At 35.7% G+C, this 18,428-nt stretch overlaps 1 pseudogene; it reads left to right on the forward strand.

Moving 5' to 3' along the window:
• Positions 1–655: 655 nt before the first annotated feature.
• On the forward strand, positions 656–1,152 carry LOC102953701 (annotated as a pseudogene).
• Positions 1,153–18,428: the final 17,276 nt, after the last annotated feature.

Genomic DNA, 18,428 nt, shown 5'->3' on the forward strand with positions numbered 1-18,428 from the left:
AGCGTCTGACTCGGTTTCAGCTCAGGTCAAAACCTCAAGGCTCCTGGGTTCCAGCCCTGCATCGGGCTCTGTGCTGACAGCATGGAGCCTGCTTGGATTCTCTCTCTCCCTCTTCCCTCCCACTCCCCACCTGCTCGCTATCTCTTTCTCTTAAAAATAAATAAATAAACATTTAAAAAGAAAAACCCATGGGCCAAGCAGAAACCTTGGAGTTGACCTTTGGACAAGAGTCACCTTCTTCCCAGGTGGCCAACCTCCTGAATAAAACTCATATTCCTTTCCAACCAAAACTTATCTCTTGAGTATTGGTCTTTGGAGTGATGGGCAGCTGAACTCGGGTTTTGGTAACAATGATCTCATATATTATTAATATAACATATTATTACATAACATATATTCAAAATTCTGAATAAAAATTCAGGGAACCTGGAAACTTCTGAACAACAAAAATAAATTTAAGTGGAAAAAGACTAGTTCTTTAAATATTTTAAAATATCAATCACATGTTCCTGATAATTATTAGCAAGGTTAAAGAAAAAGTGACTACTGAAATCATTAAAAAAAATTTTTTAATGTTGAATCTCAGCTGGTCCACCCGAGACCCCCTGAGCACCAACCCTAGTCTCCCACGCGGTCCCATTTCTGCTCCAACAAGATGAAAGAAACTATCATGAACCGAGAGAAACTCGCCAACTGCAAGCACAAGTACACATTGGTGGGAAAGGAACTGCTTGCTGAAAGAAGGTGGTTCATACAACAGCTACAGCAGATGATAAAAAACTTCAGTTCTCCTTAAAGAAGTTAGGGGTAAACAATATCTCTGGTATTGAAGAAGTGAGTATGTGCACAAACCAAGGAACAGTGGTCCACTTTGACAACCCTAAAGTTTAGGCATCCCTGGCAGCGAACACTTTCACCATTACAGGCCATGCTGAGACAAAGCAGCTGACAGAAATGCTACCCAGTATCTTAAACCAACTTGGTGCAGTCTGAAAAGTTTAAGAAAGCTGGCTGAAGCTCTGTCCAATCTGTGGATGGAAAGGCATCACTTTCTAACGGAGAGGATGATGATGATGAGGTTCCAGATCTTGTGGAGAATTTTGGTGAGGCTTCCAAGAATGAAGCAAACTGAATTGAGTCAACTTCTGAAGATGATAAAACTTGAAGAAGTTACTGGGAGCTGCTATTTTATATTATGACTGCTTTTTAAAAATTTTGTTCATGAATCTGATAAAATCTAGATCTTTAATATTTTAAGCCCAAGCCCCTTGGACACTGCAGCTCTTTTCAGTTTTGCTTATATACAATTCATTCTTTGCAGCTAATTAAGCTGAAGAAGCCTGGGAATAAAGTTTGAAACAAGATTAATAAAGTTCTTTGCCTAGTAAAAAAAAAATTTAATGTTTATATTTATTTTTGAGACAGAGCATGAGTGGGGGAGCGGCAGAGAGAGAGGGAGACACAAAATCTGAAGCAGGCTCCAGGCTCTGAGCTGCCCGCACAGAGCCCTACGCAAGGTCAAACTTGTCAACCACGAGATCATGACCTGAACTGAAGTCAGATGCTCAACTGACTGAACCACCCAGGTGACCCCTGAAATCATTTTAAACATTGCCTCTCCCTTTCCATATCCTACTAGATTGAGGAGAGTCTGTTTTAACTTCCACTGTAATTTTGTTTTCTACTTTCTTGTTCTCCCTTCAAGTGTGGTATCTTCTGTTATACAGATCACAGAAAATACAGTAAAACCTTGTTTGCAAAGTATAATTCATTCAGGAAATATGCTTGTAATCCAAAGCACTTGTGTATCTAAGCAAATTTTCCCATAAGAAATAATAGAAACTCAGATGATTTGTTTCACAACCCAAAAATATTCATATAAAATGATTACAATACTGTAAAATAATACAAAATAATAAAGAAAATGTAAAATATAAAGAAAGATAAATAACCTGCACTTACCTTTGAGAACTTTCGTGGCTGGTGTGAGGGAGACGGGAGAGGAGGATTATTGTGTAGGATGACTTTCACTATCACTAACGAAATCACTGCTATCTATTGGCTCAATGGAATCTTTTTCTTTTTGTGCAACTTTAACAAGGAACCTATCCAATGACACTTGCTTTTGCCTCCTTTTGAGGATTTTGTGGAAATGTGACATTGCATTGTCGTTAAACAGATTTCATCGCTTGCACTGCTACAGCCTTATTTGGGTGGTGCTTTTCTACAAATTTTGCACTGTTTCCCACATTTTACACATCTCCCTAATCTCCTTTGGAGTGAGAGATTCCTCCACCTTTTTCTCCTCCTCTGCACATGAGATCTCCTCTATAACCTCTTGCTGTTGCTCACGATGCAGATTCATCAGTTTGATGGTGGTCAGCTCCGGGCCATGTTCCTCCACCAGCTCTTAAATCTTATCCTCTTTCACCTCTAGTCCCATGATCTTCCCCAGGGTTATGATTTCATCGACAACTGGCGGCTCCTGTTCATGAGCAGGCCTCTCTAAGTCATGTCTGAGAACACAATCAGGCCTCAGTTTTCTCTAAGCAGATGAGGGTTCTCTTGGTGATCCCATCCCAGGCTTTATCGATGATCTTGAGGAAGTTCACGATGTGGAAATGATTTTTCCAAAACTCTTGGAGGGTAAGATTTGTTCCTTCAGTCACCTTGAAGCATTGCTGAAATAGTGCTTTGGTGTAAAGCTTTTTAAAATTCAAAATGACCTGCTGATCCATGGATTGGAGGACTGGAGTGGTGTTGGGAGGAAGGAACCTGACCTTAATGAACTAAGATTCCTCCAGTAAGTCATCCTCAAAGCCTGGAGTATGAGCAGGAGCATTATCCATAACCAGCAAGGCTTTGAGGGGCAGATTCTTTCCTAAAAGGTATTTCTTCACTGCAGGACTGAAGACCTCATTGATCCACTCAATGACAAGATATGAGTGACCCAAGCTTGCTGTTGGACCTCCACATAATATTTAACTGACTCTTCTGCACCTTGCATTTCTTGAAGGCTCATGAATTCTTGGAATGATACAGGAGCAGGGGCTTGCCTTTGAAATCCCTGCCTGCATTAGCACAAGAGGGTGAGACGGTCTTTCGTGGGCTTGTGACCAGGCATTGCGTTCTCTTCTTCTGTAATGTATGTCCTCTTAGACATCTTTTTTCCAAAAAAGCCCCATCTCGTCACAGTTAAAGACTTGCTCTGGCAGGTAAAACTCGGAAATGTTGATATTCTGGAACTCAGCGAATGCCTCAGCTGTCTTAGCATCCGAACTCGCAGCTTGTCCGTGTCTCACAACACTATGGATGCCACCTCTCCTCTTAAAGTTATCAAGCCATCCCCTTCTTGCCTTGAAGACTTCTTCATTTTCTGTTGACATACTTGGCAGTTTACTTACAAAGTTGGTGTACAAGGCATTTGCCTTCTTGCAGATAAAGTTCTCGGTCACAGTATCACCTGCTAGTTGCTTCTCGTTTATCGAAACCAAAAGCAACTTTTCTACATCGTCCAGAAGACATGGTGGTTGCTTTGATATTCTTGTGACTCCTTTTGCTGCATCTCGCCCCCTTATTTCTTCTTTCTTCTTTAATAGTGTGCAAATGGTCAACATAGACTTCTTACAAAATCTTGTAATTTCGGCCACTCGTATACCTCGTTCATATTTCTCAATGATTTCCTTCTTAACTTCCACCATAATCATCTCCTTCTTACTGCTTTTCTTTTCAAACTTTTTCTGCAGAGAGCCATTGTATATGCTCACACAAATGTTTTCTTTTCCCATAAAGATGGTATTACTTTATTTATTTAGGTTTTTAAAAAATACTTTAAAATTGTTTTCAATGTTTTCCTTAATTTTTGTTCTATTTCTCCCTAAATGTCTTACATTTTAGTTGTATCTTATTCCTTGAAACATCATTTTTTATACTATGGAAAAAATGTTATGTTTATTTTTTTTAAATATATGAAATTTATTGTCAAATTGGTTTCCATACAACACTCAGTGCTCGTCCCAAAAGATGCCCTCTTCAATACCCATCACCCACCCTCCCCTCCCTCCCACCCCCCATCATTCCTCAGTTTGTTCTCATTTTTTAAGAGTCTCTTATGCTTTGGCTCTCTCCCACTCTAATCTCTCTCTTTTTTTTCCTTCCCCTCCCCCATGGGTTCCTGTTTAGTTTCTCAGGATCCACATAAGAGTGAAAACATATGGTATCTGTCTTTCTCTGGATGGCTTATTTCACTTAGCATCACACTCTCCAGTTCCATCCACGTTGTTACAAAGGGCCATATTTCATTATTTCTCATTGCCACGTAGTACTCCATTGTGTATATAAACCACAATTTCTTTATCCATTCATCAGTTGATGGACATTTAGACTCTTTCCATAATTTGGCTATTGTTGAGAGTGCTGCTATAAACATTGGGGTACAAGTGCCCCTATGCATCAGTACTCCTGTATCCCTTGGATAAATTCCTAGCAGTGCTACTGCTGGGTCATAAGGTAGGTCTATTTTTAATTTTTTGAAGAACCTCCACACTGTTTTCCGGAGTGGCTGCACCAGTTTGCATTCCCACCAACAGTGCAAGAGGGTTCCTGTTTCTCCACATCTTCTCCAGCATCTATAGTCTCCTGATTTGTTCATTTTGGCCACTCTGACTGGCATGAGGTGATATCTGAGTGTGGTTTTGATTTGTATTTCCCTGATGAGCAGCGACGTTAACCATCTTTTCATGTGCCTGTTGGCCATCCGGATGTCTTCTTTAGAGAAGTGTCTATTCATGTTTCTGCCCATTTCTTCACTGGGTTATTTGTTTTTCGGGTGTGGAGTTTGGTGAGCTCTTTATAGATTTTGGATACTAGCCCTTTGTCTGATATGTCATTTGCAAATATCTTTTCCCATTCCGTTGGTTCCCTTTTAGTTTTGTTGATTGTTTCCTTTGGTGTGCAGAAGCTTTTTATCCAATGGAAAAAAGACAGTCTCTAACAAATGGCGCTGGGAGAACTGGACAGCAACATGCAGAAGGTTGAAACTAGACCACTTTCTCACACCATTCACAAAAATAAACTCAAAATGGATAAAGGACCTGAATGTGAGGCAGGAAACCATTAAACCCCTACAGGAGAAAACAGGAAAAGTCCTCTCAGCCGTAGCAATTTCTTACTTGACACATCCCCAAAGGCAAGGGAATTAAAAGCAAAAATGAACTATTGGGACCTCACACAGATGTTGACTACAGTACAGTATTAATAAACTCTTGTCATATACTGTGTTTAAGTAACTGGCAATAAGGCAGCAGAGGAAAGGGTCTATATCTGCAGGCAGCTTTACCTAGAATGAAGCAAAGCATTCCTAAGCTTACTCTTGTATGGAAAAGCAAAGTACTGTTGCTTTGAAGTGACAAAAAATACACTAGTGCCAGTTGTGGACACTTTCCAATGTTCTGAAAAATCACTGATTTCTGCCAAACACTATGGCCTGAGACTGAGCACCTGAGCATGGGAGATGAATACCCAGAATCCCTCAGCATGAGAGAGATAGAAGCACTATATAAAAGTGGCTTAGCTGTGATCATGCAATGTTTGGCATCACTTACTCCTCATATTGCAAGACATTGCTTGTTTATCAAGTTAAAATTTATTAGAAATGTATGCTCATCTTGTAGAACACTTGCAGAACAAGTTACTTGCAATCCAAGGTTTTACTGTACTTGCAAAATTTGCCTTGCCTTAGGCAATATGTTACTTGAGGTTGAAATAGGAAGCTAATCTTGGATAAATGTCTGAGTTCTCTTTGGCTTATCCCATATAATTGGAATATTTAAGTCTGGTCCCCATCTCTTGGTCCTAACATTTCTAATAGTTCAAGGAAACTATGTATTCAAAATTAAGTGACTTGAAAAATAAGGACTATGTTTTAAATGTAAGGAGCTTAAACATGTCAAAGATAGTACCTGAGAGTTTGTATGGGATGGGGAAGATGGCAGAGACTCCTTCCCTGTGTTTCGGTGAAGGTAGGGCCAACTTTATCTTTAGACTGCTATAAATGGCACATTGTATGTATTAAGTACTCAATATGTTTTAGCTGCTAATATTTCTGCTGCTGTTGCTATGCAACTTATAGCAAAAGATTGTTTCAATAATGGTGATCTGTATTTTATAAATGATCTTTAATGTTCAATAATGTACTCCCAAGGCTTAGTGTAGCCTGACACATAGTTCGTGCTCAATGTAAATTGAATAACTGAATGTGTTCTTTGTTAACATGAGAAACAATAGGGAAATGTTGAAAATTCAATGGAAACTAGTCTCCACTTCTGGAGAATCAATTCACAGAGTTACAAAGTCATTATGTTTTTTTCTTCTCTCTGGGGGAAACATTGAACCTTCTCAAAACTCCCTCTATAATTATTTCCTGGGTGAAGGCCAAGATATAATTTATAATACTATAACATTCCTATAAGGACTTGGTAGAAGGACAAACGAAATAGTCATTAATGGTGAATATTAGGGTCTTTTTCACAGTAAAATAATAAACTTTTATTTATTTATGAGATATGAATATACAGTGGGGAATCAAGGCATGAAATGATGGTTAAAAATACTATATGTATGTCAACAAAATTTTTAACATGTGAAAGCAATTGTGTTATGGGATTAGAACACACAAAGCTACCTAAGACATTGTTTTTCTTATTGGCTAGTGTATAAAATAAACATGTAACAATTTAAAAGCAAAGATTCGACTGGAATGAGGTTTGGAAATATATATATATACATGTAGGTATGTGTATAAAACAAACATATATCATTGATTAACCAAACATTTATCTCTGTGCTCTAGAACCAGACTACATACAATTCAAAATCAAATGAGTGTCAGAGAAGTAAATAGACAATTTCAGTAGAGTCTGATAATCTGTTAGGATATCGCATTCTATGGGAACACAGAGGTGTACAGCACCCCAGTTTCTAAACGGTGTATTTCAAAAGCTGAAGTTTCAAGGCTGAGTTAGAGTTAGCTAGAATAAAAAGCAGGGAGACTAGGGAAGGTACTACAGATAAAAGAAACATATTGTGTGAGGTTGTGAAGATATGCTTTGTTAAACTGCATGTACATAGGTAAACATGACTCGAATGAGGGTGGGTATAGGTAAGAGATAAAAATAAGGGAGGCAGGGCAGTGCCAGATAACAAAGAATTTTGTATTCTAAGAAGTTTACATTTTTAATCCACATATTGTAGCTTTTTTGGACAGCTAATGTAATGCAAATTCACCATAAACATTCAAATAATACAGATATATAGAACATATGAAGTAAGTACGTCCAATTTCGTAACTATGTTCATACAGCTGGTGAAAATATCTTTTAAAGATATTTAAACTAGTTTTATTAAAATTAAAACAGTGGTTTTTACTTTTTATATAAAAACAATAAATAACAGAAAAAGATTTAAAGAAAAAGTAAAAAATTCATCCTACTGTCCAAACCTCTACCTCTAATTCCACTTGGCAGAGTCAAAATTATGAATAATTTCTGGCTTTTAATACTTTTGAACTCTCCATTTTAACTTCAAATGATATACTTATAAATCCCTACTAAAAAGAGTGAAGTATAATGTAATAAATGGAGAATATTGTCAGATTACCTATCCCCCCCACACACAAAAAGTCAGCCAAGATAGCTTCACATGGTAAATTCTATTAACACTATAAGCAAAAGATAATTCCAGTATTATTCAACTGCCCCCAAAAATAAAGTGAGAAGAAAAGCTTCCACATTCTTTTCTTCCTCTTCTTTTAAACAACACATGTTAATACCTGAAAACTAACAAGGAGAGCTTGGTAAGGAAAACAATAGCTTTGTCTGACTCACAAATATTGAAGCAAAAGCATTAACTAAAAATCAAATTAAGTCAATTATGAGTTAGTCATCAAACCCAGGGTTCATTTTAAAAATACAAGGATGGTTCAGTATACGAAAATAGTTAAAATAATTTGCTGTTAACAGTACACAGGGAACAGTAATTATAAAAGTGTGGCTGGAGCCTAGGGTTCATTGGGAGGTGGTAGATGATGAGGTTGGCAAGATAGATTGGAAACCTATGAAAGAATGAAAGAATTTATACATAGTGAATGCCAAAAATATCTGTGATTCTAACCAACAGGAGAGTTAAAGAATACTTTTATTTCATTTTTTATATTAGAAGGCAGTAATATTCTATTTCATTTGAGAAAGTAATTACTCCCATAATTCACTTTTTATAAGTATCAAAACATTATTAGGGGCATATGTATATCTATATATCTATATTGATATGTGTATCAGAAGTGTAGAGAATAAAAATATATATTGTATCTAGGATGCATCTTTTACACATTAAATTACATCACTAATCATTTGTTTTGGATTAATATATTTCATAACAAATGCAAATATTAATAAATAAATATAGTCCAATAATTATAAAATTAACATGTAATAATAAAATAGTTTTCGTGTTTCCTGTGTACCAGGAAAAAAATATACACATGCATATACATACTTATAGATGTTGAAATATATATATATATATATATATATATATATATATATAAAATGAAACCTCACAATAACAACCTGTGTTAGTTGCATTACCTTCATATTGAAAATAAAGGAACAACGGCCCACAGGAATCTGTCTGATACTAAAATCTGTGTGCTTAATCTACCACATCCTGCTTTCTTCACATAGTACCTTGTGAAAAGACAATGTATAAGAACTTTCTAGTGAGTCAGAATCTTTGAGCAAGAGTGAGAGATTGCAAAATGCAACCCATTCATTGCAAAATGAATTCCATATGCAAAAGAATTTTATTGCAAAATGAAACCCATATGCAAATAATCTATGCATTTAAAAAAATCAGTCCCATCTATAAAATAAATGGTTCAGCTTAAGCCACAGATAAAATAGCAAATAAGGAAATAACTTTAGATTTTTATACGTAAAGTAGATCATTTGTTTTGAGTTAGCCTTTACACTTGAAGTTGTCATAGCATGAGAAAATTTGGAATGTGAAGTTATGTGTTTTTTTCCAATTACTGTACAAGCTTCCTTCTTATGTTTGGAAACTTCTACGGGTGCCTTATGAGCTTAACCTTACCATATGAGCTGGACAGGAATTAAAGAATATAAACTGGACAATGTAGTTGAGGTAGCTTCTAGTAGACTATTCAGTATTACATTGTAACACTAGTTTCAGGCAATGGTGAATATGAGAGCTGGGATTACACCTACCTCGTTTGGGAGGCTTGGAAATAAATAACCAACTAAACCTTCTACTTCTAATAATCCTTGCCTCTGCATAACTAATTTTAGTTTCAATGGATAAACTGAGACAGCCTATCAGACCCAAATATTGACTAACACTGGAACCTTAAGGTAAGAAGCACTGCCAACTTAAATGTGCTAATAAAAAAGCAGCTCCCTTACATAAATTAATAACTATTCATAGAATCAAGGTAGAACTACTTAATTAGCTTTTGGATTTAAAGATTAAACTGAGGGGCGTTTGGGGGTGGTTCAGTCGGTTCAGTGTCCGACTTCAGTTCAGGTCATGATCTCGCGGTTTGTGGGTCTGTGCTGACAGCTCAGAGCCTGCAGCCTGCTTCAGATTCTGTGTCTCCCACTCTCTGCCCCTCCCCGACTCATACTCTGTCTGTCTCCAAAAAATAAATTAGAAAAGAACATTAAAAATTTTTAAATAAAAATAAAAACACTTAAAAAAATAAAGAGTAAACTGAAAAATAATTCATGGGTTTTAAAAGTATGTTTGATGCTAGCTGAGAATGGCATCTATTTTAAACTAATGATGTACATTACGTACATGTGTGCACACATGTGCCTGCCTGTGTATTTGTGTATGTGTGCGCGTATCTTTTGGGAAAGCTATGTTTTAAAGGAGAAGTGACAAGATCCCTCTCCACATTCTATGTGTTGAATCCCAAGAGTCATTCTCTACTCACTATCTGATGAGATTTGACAGTACAAAATTCAGTTGCAAAGCCACATATAATGCAAGCAGGCTGTAGCCTTGCACTATCTTGCTGGAGGCTAATCACTTTATAATGAGTTTAGTGAAAAGTACCTGTGCAATAAGTTGTAGTTGACAGCAGCCCAAGGGGACCTCTAAGTGCTAAAAATTAGCAGCTGAGGGATGTTGGACTGCATCCTTTTGAAGATAGAAAACAGATTCCTTTCTAAAATACAAGCAATTTAAACTCGACACAAATCAAACAGATGGTAAAAGAAATATCTTGTTGCTATGGGCTTTATCCTGTTTTTGTTCTCACTGTTTTATGAAGTGAAAGAAGAAAAAAAAGTCAGGTTTCTAGTGTTTTAGTTTGAGGAAACAATATCTTAACAGCACAGAGAAAATGATTTTTTTCACTGCAATATTTTTATTTGACAGTTCGTGGAAAAATTTACACCAAGCTATATTTAAAGAAAATGGTGAACATGCATTGAACAGTCAGGTTACTTTTAAATGATTCACTTTCATTGTAAATTTTGGATATTAAATAATCAATCTGGACTGGAGAAATTATAATAAAACACAATCACTACTATTTATAAGACTGTTGCAGAGCTGGATTGCTATAAAGACGACTATGCATCAGAGGAAATACAACTTTGATTAGACTGTACTGATACCATTGGTAAACCTCAAAACTCATGCTAATTTTGCCTGCAAGAAAGATGCAGCATAAGACATAAAGAAAAAAAGGTTTATGGCATTGCTTGGTAGTAAGAAATCTGTAAAATAATGTTTTGGCTTTCCAACTTGGCACTAGAAATGACAGAACAAAACATAAGAGAGATACATTTGACACAGTGCCATGAAATGCATTTGCTACAGTGCCATGAAAAACATTTCTGAACTTCAGTATATTTCCTTGAATCAAAGGGCACCCAGTGTATCAAGGTTTTATAGAGGTCAAAATAACCAACGGTATAACAGTTGCTATTGACAGCTGCAGTCTAAACTACTTGTGCATCTATAGTAAGTACTTGTATTGAAATGATATATTGAATTAAGTATCATACAAAGGTCCACAAATGTGCTAGGTAGTAAATGTTAATTTTACAATAGGATTTGACAGCACTACCCTTACTTGCTGAAAGGTAACTGGGGGAAACACTAAGCAGTGGTACAAACATGTTAGCCTTCACAGAATCTTTGTAGTTTCATTAGAGGTTTCAGGCTAAGGTAAGAAGTGAAATAAGACAGCAGAGAAGAGCACTTCTGCAAAGCAGAGGCGTATAGGAAGATTTTGACCAGATTGTGAGGGACCTTAAATGTGAAACTGAAGAATTACAGGTTTATTTGTTAGGCAATTAGGGGCCACTGAAGGACTTAAAGAGAGGGTAATGTGTACAAAATAGTGTTTTATGAAGTTTACTGGCTAGTAAATGGGGAAAGACTGAAGGCAAAAAAAAAAAAACTAGTTAAGAGATCATGTGATCATGACAACTATCCAAGGAGGCAGTGGTGAGGGTCTGAACAAGGCTGTGACAAGGGGAATAAAGGAGGACTTGGTGACTGATGGAATGCGAAGGAGAGATGGTGCAAATCAACATTTATGATAAGCAAAGTCATGAATTTCATAGCCAGATTATCGTTGAGCCTCTCCAGAAAGAAAAGAATCCAGAATGATTTTAATATATAGGCCTGAGGACAGAGAGAAGGGATAATTTCATAAAGAAATGCTTGTGTCCATGAGGGAAACTGATTTTGAAGAAACAATTCAACTCATTATATTTTCCAGTTATTTTGAGTGTCATTATGCAACAGTTTTGTGGAATGTCTTTGGTATTGTGTTGATACTTTTATAATATTAAGTGTGGTTCAGCTGATGGTTTATTTTATGTTTGTTGTATATATGACATATTTGACTGAATTTATTTGTCATGCGGCACTTTAATCATATAGATGCAGCCTCAGTTGTTAAGTCTGATCTTGATAACAACCCACTTAAATTAGGAAAAATATAATAATTTAGAAGACAATAAATGATAAATATGCTATATTGTCAAAGCTTAATGTCCTTAGTAAACCTGATTTGCACATTTCTATTATAAAATGGAGGCAAACCAAACCACAATGATTACAAACTGATGTTAGTAACACACAGTATTTTAGTGTATTGAGATATTTTTTTTGAAATATAAGGCTGAAGCTGTTACAGAAATCATCAGCTCTGTGTTTAAAAAAAGTAAAGAAAAATTTTAGATATAAGAAATCATTCACATGTGCTAACGTGTTTTTATTGACAGAAATACAAATTTAACTCAACACACCTGACATATATACTCATCTCCTGAGATTCATGTTTCAATTTTCTTCAACCTCTTCTTATTAGGTAGCAGCAGGCCATGAGCAAACCCCTAGAATTGCAGTAAGGATAGTAAGTGTTTTTATGTCAAAAGTTCAAGCAGACCTGTTTCCATTTAAAACAAAGTAAAAACATTATGGCTCATGTTAGTTTCTCTTAGAACATTGGGCAATATGTTTCTAACTCCATTTTATTACCTTGCTACTTCTCTTTAACTCTATCCATGAATTGAAAACATAATCTTTTTTTAGTATATGTGCTGCCGAAGCGAGCACTGAAAACATAATCTTAAGTCCCCTTATAGGAGTTTCAGTTTCCAAAAACTGATATATCTTTACAGCTGAATACCTGGACACTGTTTCTGTCTCAAACTGGCTTTTCAATAAAGGTCTTATTTTATTTTAAAGGTGAAGAAGTAACCATAGCATATCTCCAATAAAAGTGTACTTTCTATTTCTTGATGGAGGTTGGTAAACCCACATTTTTTTTCTGTCTTCTTATCTAAACCTTTTCTCATTAAAGAATCAGATCAAGTCAGGTATAATAAGGCATAAATATGAAATAATATAAAATATATGTTATTACAATTGTTAAAATGTAATAATGGCAACTATTATGACCAACTGTGGTTCAGGCACTGTGATAAATAATTTTATACATGATTTCTTTTGACACAGCAATCCTACCAATTATATATAGGTAATCCTTGCTAGCCAAGAATTCAAGGTTTCTTGAGAATCAAACATAACAAAAATGCAAAAATATTCACTAATTAACTGTACAAAATTAACACCCACTTAATTATCCCTCTACGAAAAATAGTAGCATCCCTCTCTTTCCATTATATCCTAGTCATAATCCATTATATTAATGCAGACACATTCAAATTTATCACAATGTAAAACTTAAGGGGCACCTGGGTGGCTCAGTCAATTAGGGGTCCGACTTAGGCTCAGGTTGTGACCTCATGGTTCATGAGATCGATCCCCACATCAGGCTTTGTGCTGACAGCTCAGAGGCTGGAGCCTGCTTTGGATTCTGTGTCTCCCTCTTTCTCTGCCCCTCCCCCACTCACACTCTGTCTCTCAAAAATGAATAAGCGTTAAAAAAAATAAAATTTAAATTGTACGAAAGATGCAAAATGTCATGAAATGAATGAAAATGATATTGGCAGTTACTAGTAAAATCAATGACAAGTGGGAATCTTGCAGAGATATACCAGCTAACTGTTGATTAAGGGAACATTGACCAGAACAATGAAGATAGAGTCCTATGGAAAACTGATAAAATCCTTGAATATTTTTTTCAGAATGACCCTATTAATGAGTACACAGAAAAAGTTTTTAAAAGTTCAGGGTATAATATGTTACCCTGAACTATTGGGACCTCATCAAGATAAAAAGCTTCTGCACAGACAAGAAAACTAAAAGGCAACCAATAGAATGGGAGAAGATATTTGCAATGACATATAGTATAAAGGGTTAGTATTCAAAATCTATAAAGAACTTAAACTCAACACCCAAAAAACAAATAATTCAGTGAAGAAATGGGCAAAAGACATGAATAGATACTTTTCCAGAGAAGACATCCAGGTGGCTAACAGACACATGAAAAGATGCTCAACGTCACTCCTCATCAGAGAAATATAAATCAAAACCACAGTGGGGTACCACCTCACACCTATTAGAATGGCTAAAATGAACAACCCAGGAAACAACAAATGGTGAAGATACGGAAAAGGGGAACACTTTTGCACCGTCGGTGGGAATGCAGACTGGTACAGCCACTGTGGAGAACAGTATGGAGGTTCCTCACAAAATTAAAAATACAACTACCCTATGACCTAGCAACTGCTATATTAGGTATTTATCCAAAGGATACAAAAATACTGGCTCGAAGGGACACATGCACCCCAATGTTTATAGCAGTACTATCAACAATAGCCAAATTATGGAAAGATCCCAAATGCCAATCAACTGATGAATGGGTAAAGAAGATGTGATATACATATACACATATATATGATATTATATATATAATTGAATATTATATATATATAATATATATTATATGTATATATTATTACTTGGTGATCAAAAAGAATGAAATCTTGCCATTTGTAACAATGTGGGTGGGACTGGAGTGTATTATGCTAAGTGAAATAAATCAGTCAGAAAAAGATAAGTAATATATGATTTCACTCATATGTGGAAATTAAGAGACACAGCAGATGAACACAGGGAAAGGGAAGGAAAAATAAGATAAAAACAGAGATGGCGGCAAACCATAAGAAACTCTTAAATACAGACAGCAAACTGAAGGTTGCTGGAAGGGAGGTGGGCAGGGGGATGGACTAAATGGGTGATGGGCACTAAGGAGGGCACTTGCTGGGATGAGCACTGGTGTCATATGTAAGTTATGAATCACTGGGTTCTACTCCTGAAACCAAGACAACACAATATGTTGACTAACTTGAATTTAAATTTAAAAAAATCAGGGTATAATATGTTACTATACAATTTTTCAGAAAAATTGCATGTACGTACAAGAAAAGTAAAAATAAATAAATCTTTGTTCTGAGAAATAGTACCCAGTTCTAATTATAAATGCAACTTTGTTAAATGTAGGGTAATGCTTTATATAATTTCAATTACTTTTTCAAGGTTAGTCCCAAGCAAACATTTTATTTATTCACAATTTGCAATGTATTTTTGGTCCTCTTTTACAGCGCGTTCACTTGAGTGGATTTTTCTGGTGCTAATTACTCTTGGACAATGAGGACTTCCTGCATTATTATCCCTATGTTTATATGAGGAAACTGAATTTCCAGAAAATATAGTACCTTGCTGTAGCATTCAGAGTCCAAAAAAGGGACAAAAACCACACTAGTTATTTGAGCAGAGTCAATTGAATATAAGGAATAATAACAGGTATAAAAAGTAAAAAGAATACTAAATTATTGTGGATTTAGTAACTACAGGAAACAGCTACCACATGTAGAAGAAGTTGGGATTAGTAAATCTACAAACCTAGAGGAAGGGCCCCATGGTGCTGATTCTCAGACCTCTGAAGAGTATGCAGTGTACTGGTTACTTGGGGGAAAGGGAAGCAGATGGGATGAGGCTGATTCTGTAAGTATTGGAAAAATGGCATACTGGATTTATCTGTGACTATGGAAAAGACCTGCTGCTTCTGAGGTGCAGAAGCTTGCTGGGGAGAGGTGTGAGACTCAAAGGAACAGGAATCAACATGAAACCAACAGAAATTAAGCAGGAGGGAGCATGTCACTTCTTTTTCTGTCAGCCTTGTAGTCTCCCAGTCATGCCCATATTGGCAAAACTCAACATATAAACAGCTAGCAAAGCAGAAATGTGGTGTGCAGAGTCCTGGTGTGAGCATTACAGAGTACAGAAGGGTGATTTAAAGCTGAGAGTTAATAGCTTGATTACTGTCCCAGCCCCCTTTTTAGTTACTTGGCATCTATAAATACCCTTGTACACATATTTGAACTTATATACACTGAAAAAAAAAACAGCTCTCTTTCTAGCACTAACATGATGCAACTATTTTTTATAAAATCAAAGATGATTTCGTATTCCCCCCAGTTGAGGAAACAAGAAGTAACAGCAGCCATTGCATCCAACTTTGGGAGACAGTCACTCTATCCATCTCTGACACACTTGCTTAAAAGAATACAGCTGATGACGGTAGATGCAGGATTTGGCCAAAACTGTCCCGAAATCTGAAGCTCTTTCCAATGCACCAAGCTGTCTATCAGTGCTAACTATGTCAGATCAGTATAGACACTCCTTCAGAGCAATATGAGGTGGTTACACCTGAACAACATGAAGAGTTATAGCTGATTCAAAAACAATAATCTAGAGAAAGTAAGCAGAATAATCTAATTGTGATGGAGTCTTATTAGTAGATCTGGTAACAATTAAATTGTGAGAAATAAACGTCATAACAAAATGGTCCTACCTTATCTAAAGAGTTGGAATAGCCCTCACTTTTAAAGATCTTTATCACATTATATATTTAACCTAGTTATTACTTCTGATGGTTCATCTTGACCTTGTCTACCAAAATAGCCATAATATTGGGGAACAAGAGAGTAAGAGTGAGAGTGAGGAAGAGAAAGATTCATTTTTGAACATTCACATACAGGAGAATCAGATTAGTGTACAGCTTCTGTTATTCAGAGCCATGATGATACACTTGTTGCAAAAGTTGTGAAGAAATTTACAAATTTTATGTTTCCTATATGATAATAAAAAACATTATGGCCCACTGCTACTGATGAGATTTTCCACCTATAGCCAGCTGTGTGCAAATGAGAGATTTTAACGCATACTGTTCAGCCTATTTTTCTTTTTCTTTTTTTTTCTACTATTCTTTTTCACCTGTAAGCAGACAAGAAGCATAAAAATCACAACTCAACCACTCTGCTGAGAAATTATTATTTATATATTTTTCTGGAGATGAAAAAGTATACACATTTTTTCTAGTGATAATGAAATACAGTAAGAGGATCATATATGTTGAAAAGTTAGGCTTCTCTTTTTATAGGATCCAATACTGTATTATTTTGCAGAAAGTAAAATTTAAAGGTCAAGACAAATGTTTGAAGACAGTGAGGAAAGGAGCATAAGGTAAAAAAAAAACACAAGGCAGAGTTAAAGTCACTGCATGTGTATTGGTTGGTCAGCTGGGTTTTGCTGTAATAAACATGTATGAAGTCCTATGTCAATGATATGAGTTGTAGGGCTTTCTGCTGTTAGGCTTTCCTACTTGGGATTATTATCAACCTCGCCTCACATTGTCTTTTAAGAATGTTTCTTTGTGATTACATGTTTTATTGCTTTTAGATATTTCTAATTCATTTGAAGGAATTTGTCTGGCATTAGAACAGCTTTATCCACATGTTTATGTCTTTATTGTGGCTGCATACTTTTTACTCTTTTATCTTCTGTTATAATGAAGCAATAGTTTATGTTATATTTTATATTTCCTACAAAAAGTACCTGTCACATAGTATTTGCTTATTGAATAATGTGCAAATACATGAAAGAGTGAATGAATGGCAAAGGACAGGGTAGACTAAACCTCCGTGAAAACAAGACGGTTTCATTTATTCATGTATCCTGAGTTCACCAGTGTCTATACCATAGTAGATACTCAGTAAATGAATGGAGATGAGGAGGGGATTTAAGGGATAGCCAGCAAATTGTATTAGAAAGAAAACTGATTTGGAACTAAGGCAGTTCTGGGTTTAAAAAAAATAGTTCTACTAAACTGTGTAATTTTAAATAATTTATTTTATTTACTTGAGCTTTAACTTCTTTCCATTAATGACAATATTTTAGTCTTCATAGAATTATTATGAGGGTTAAATGGTAATAAATGTAAAATACCTAAGAGCATTCTATACAAAGTGGAGTTTCTCATGGAATTGGATGATGAGGACCTAACAAATAGCTAAGAGACAGGAGTTCAGCTACATTACTGGATAACTGAAGGAAAGGTTGTGACTTTCAATATGACAAGTTTCCATAACATTATCAAGCAGAAACAGAGTCAGTGGGCATAACTGATGTTCTTGGAAGGATTTGGGCAAGAAAAGAAGATTGTATATAGACTATATCATAGTTCTTAGATAATATTGAGGCATTTTTATGGTAATTCATTGGTTCCAGTATTTCTTTTCTTTGGCACACTGAAGATCTATAGAAGCAGTGTGGGAAATGTGTTTGGCTTGCAATGCAGTTATGACTAGGTAAAGGTCATGTGGAGGCATCAATAGTACAGGCAGCTTTTAAAACCTTTGTTAAAATATACACAGAGTATTATAGAAAGTTCATCAAGAAAGGAGAAAAATTTTTTTCCTACAAGTCCAGAACTCTAATGAAATAACTGCTTTTGAGATATTCTAATCCAGTTTTCATAATCATATATATCTGCTCAATAGCAAACAACTGTGTGCATAATATTACATATATTTTTCATTTAACATTTTCCTTTGTTTTTAAATGGTTATAATATTATT

This window comes from Panthera tigris, chromosome X, assembly GCF_018350195.1.
Source record: "Panthera tigris isolate Pti1 chromosome X, P.tigris_Pti1_mat1.1, whole genome shotgun sequence".
NCBI lineage: Eukaryota > Metazoa > Chordata > Mammalia > Carnivora > Felidae > Panthera > Panthera tigris.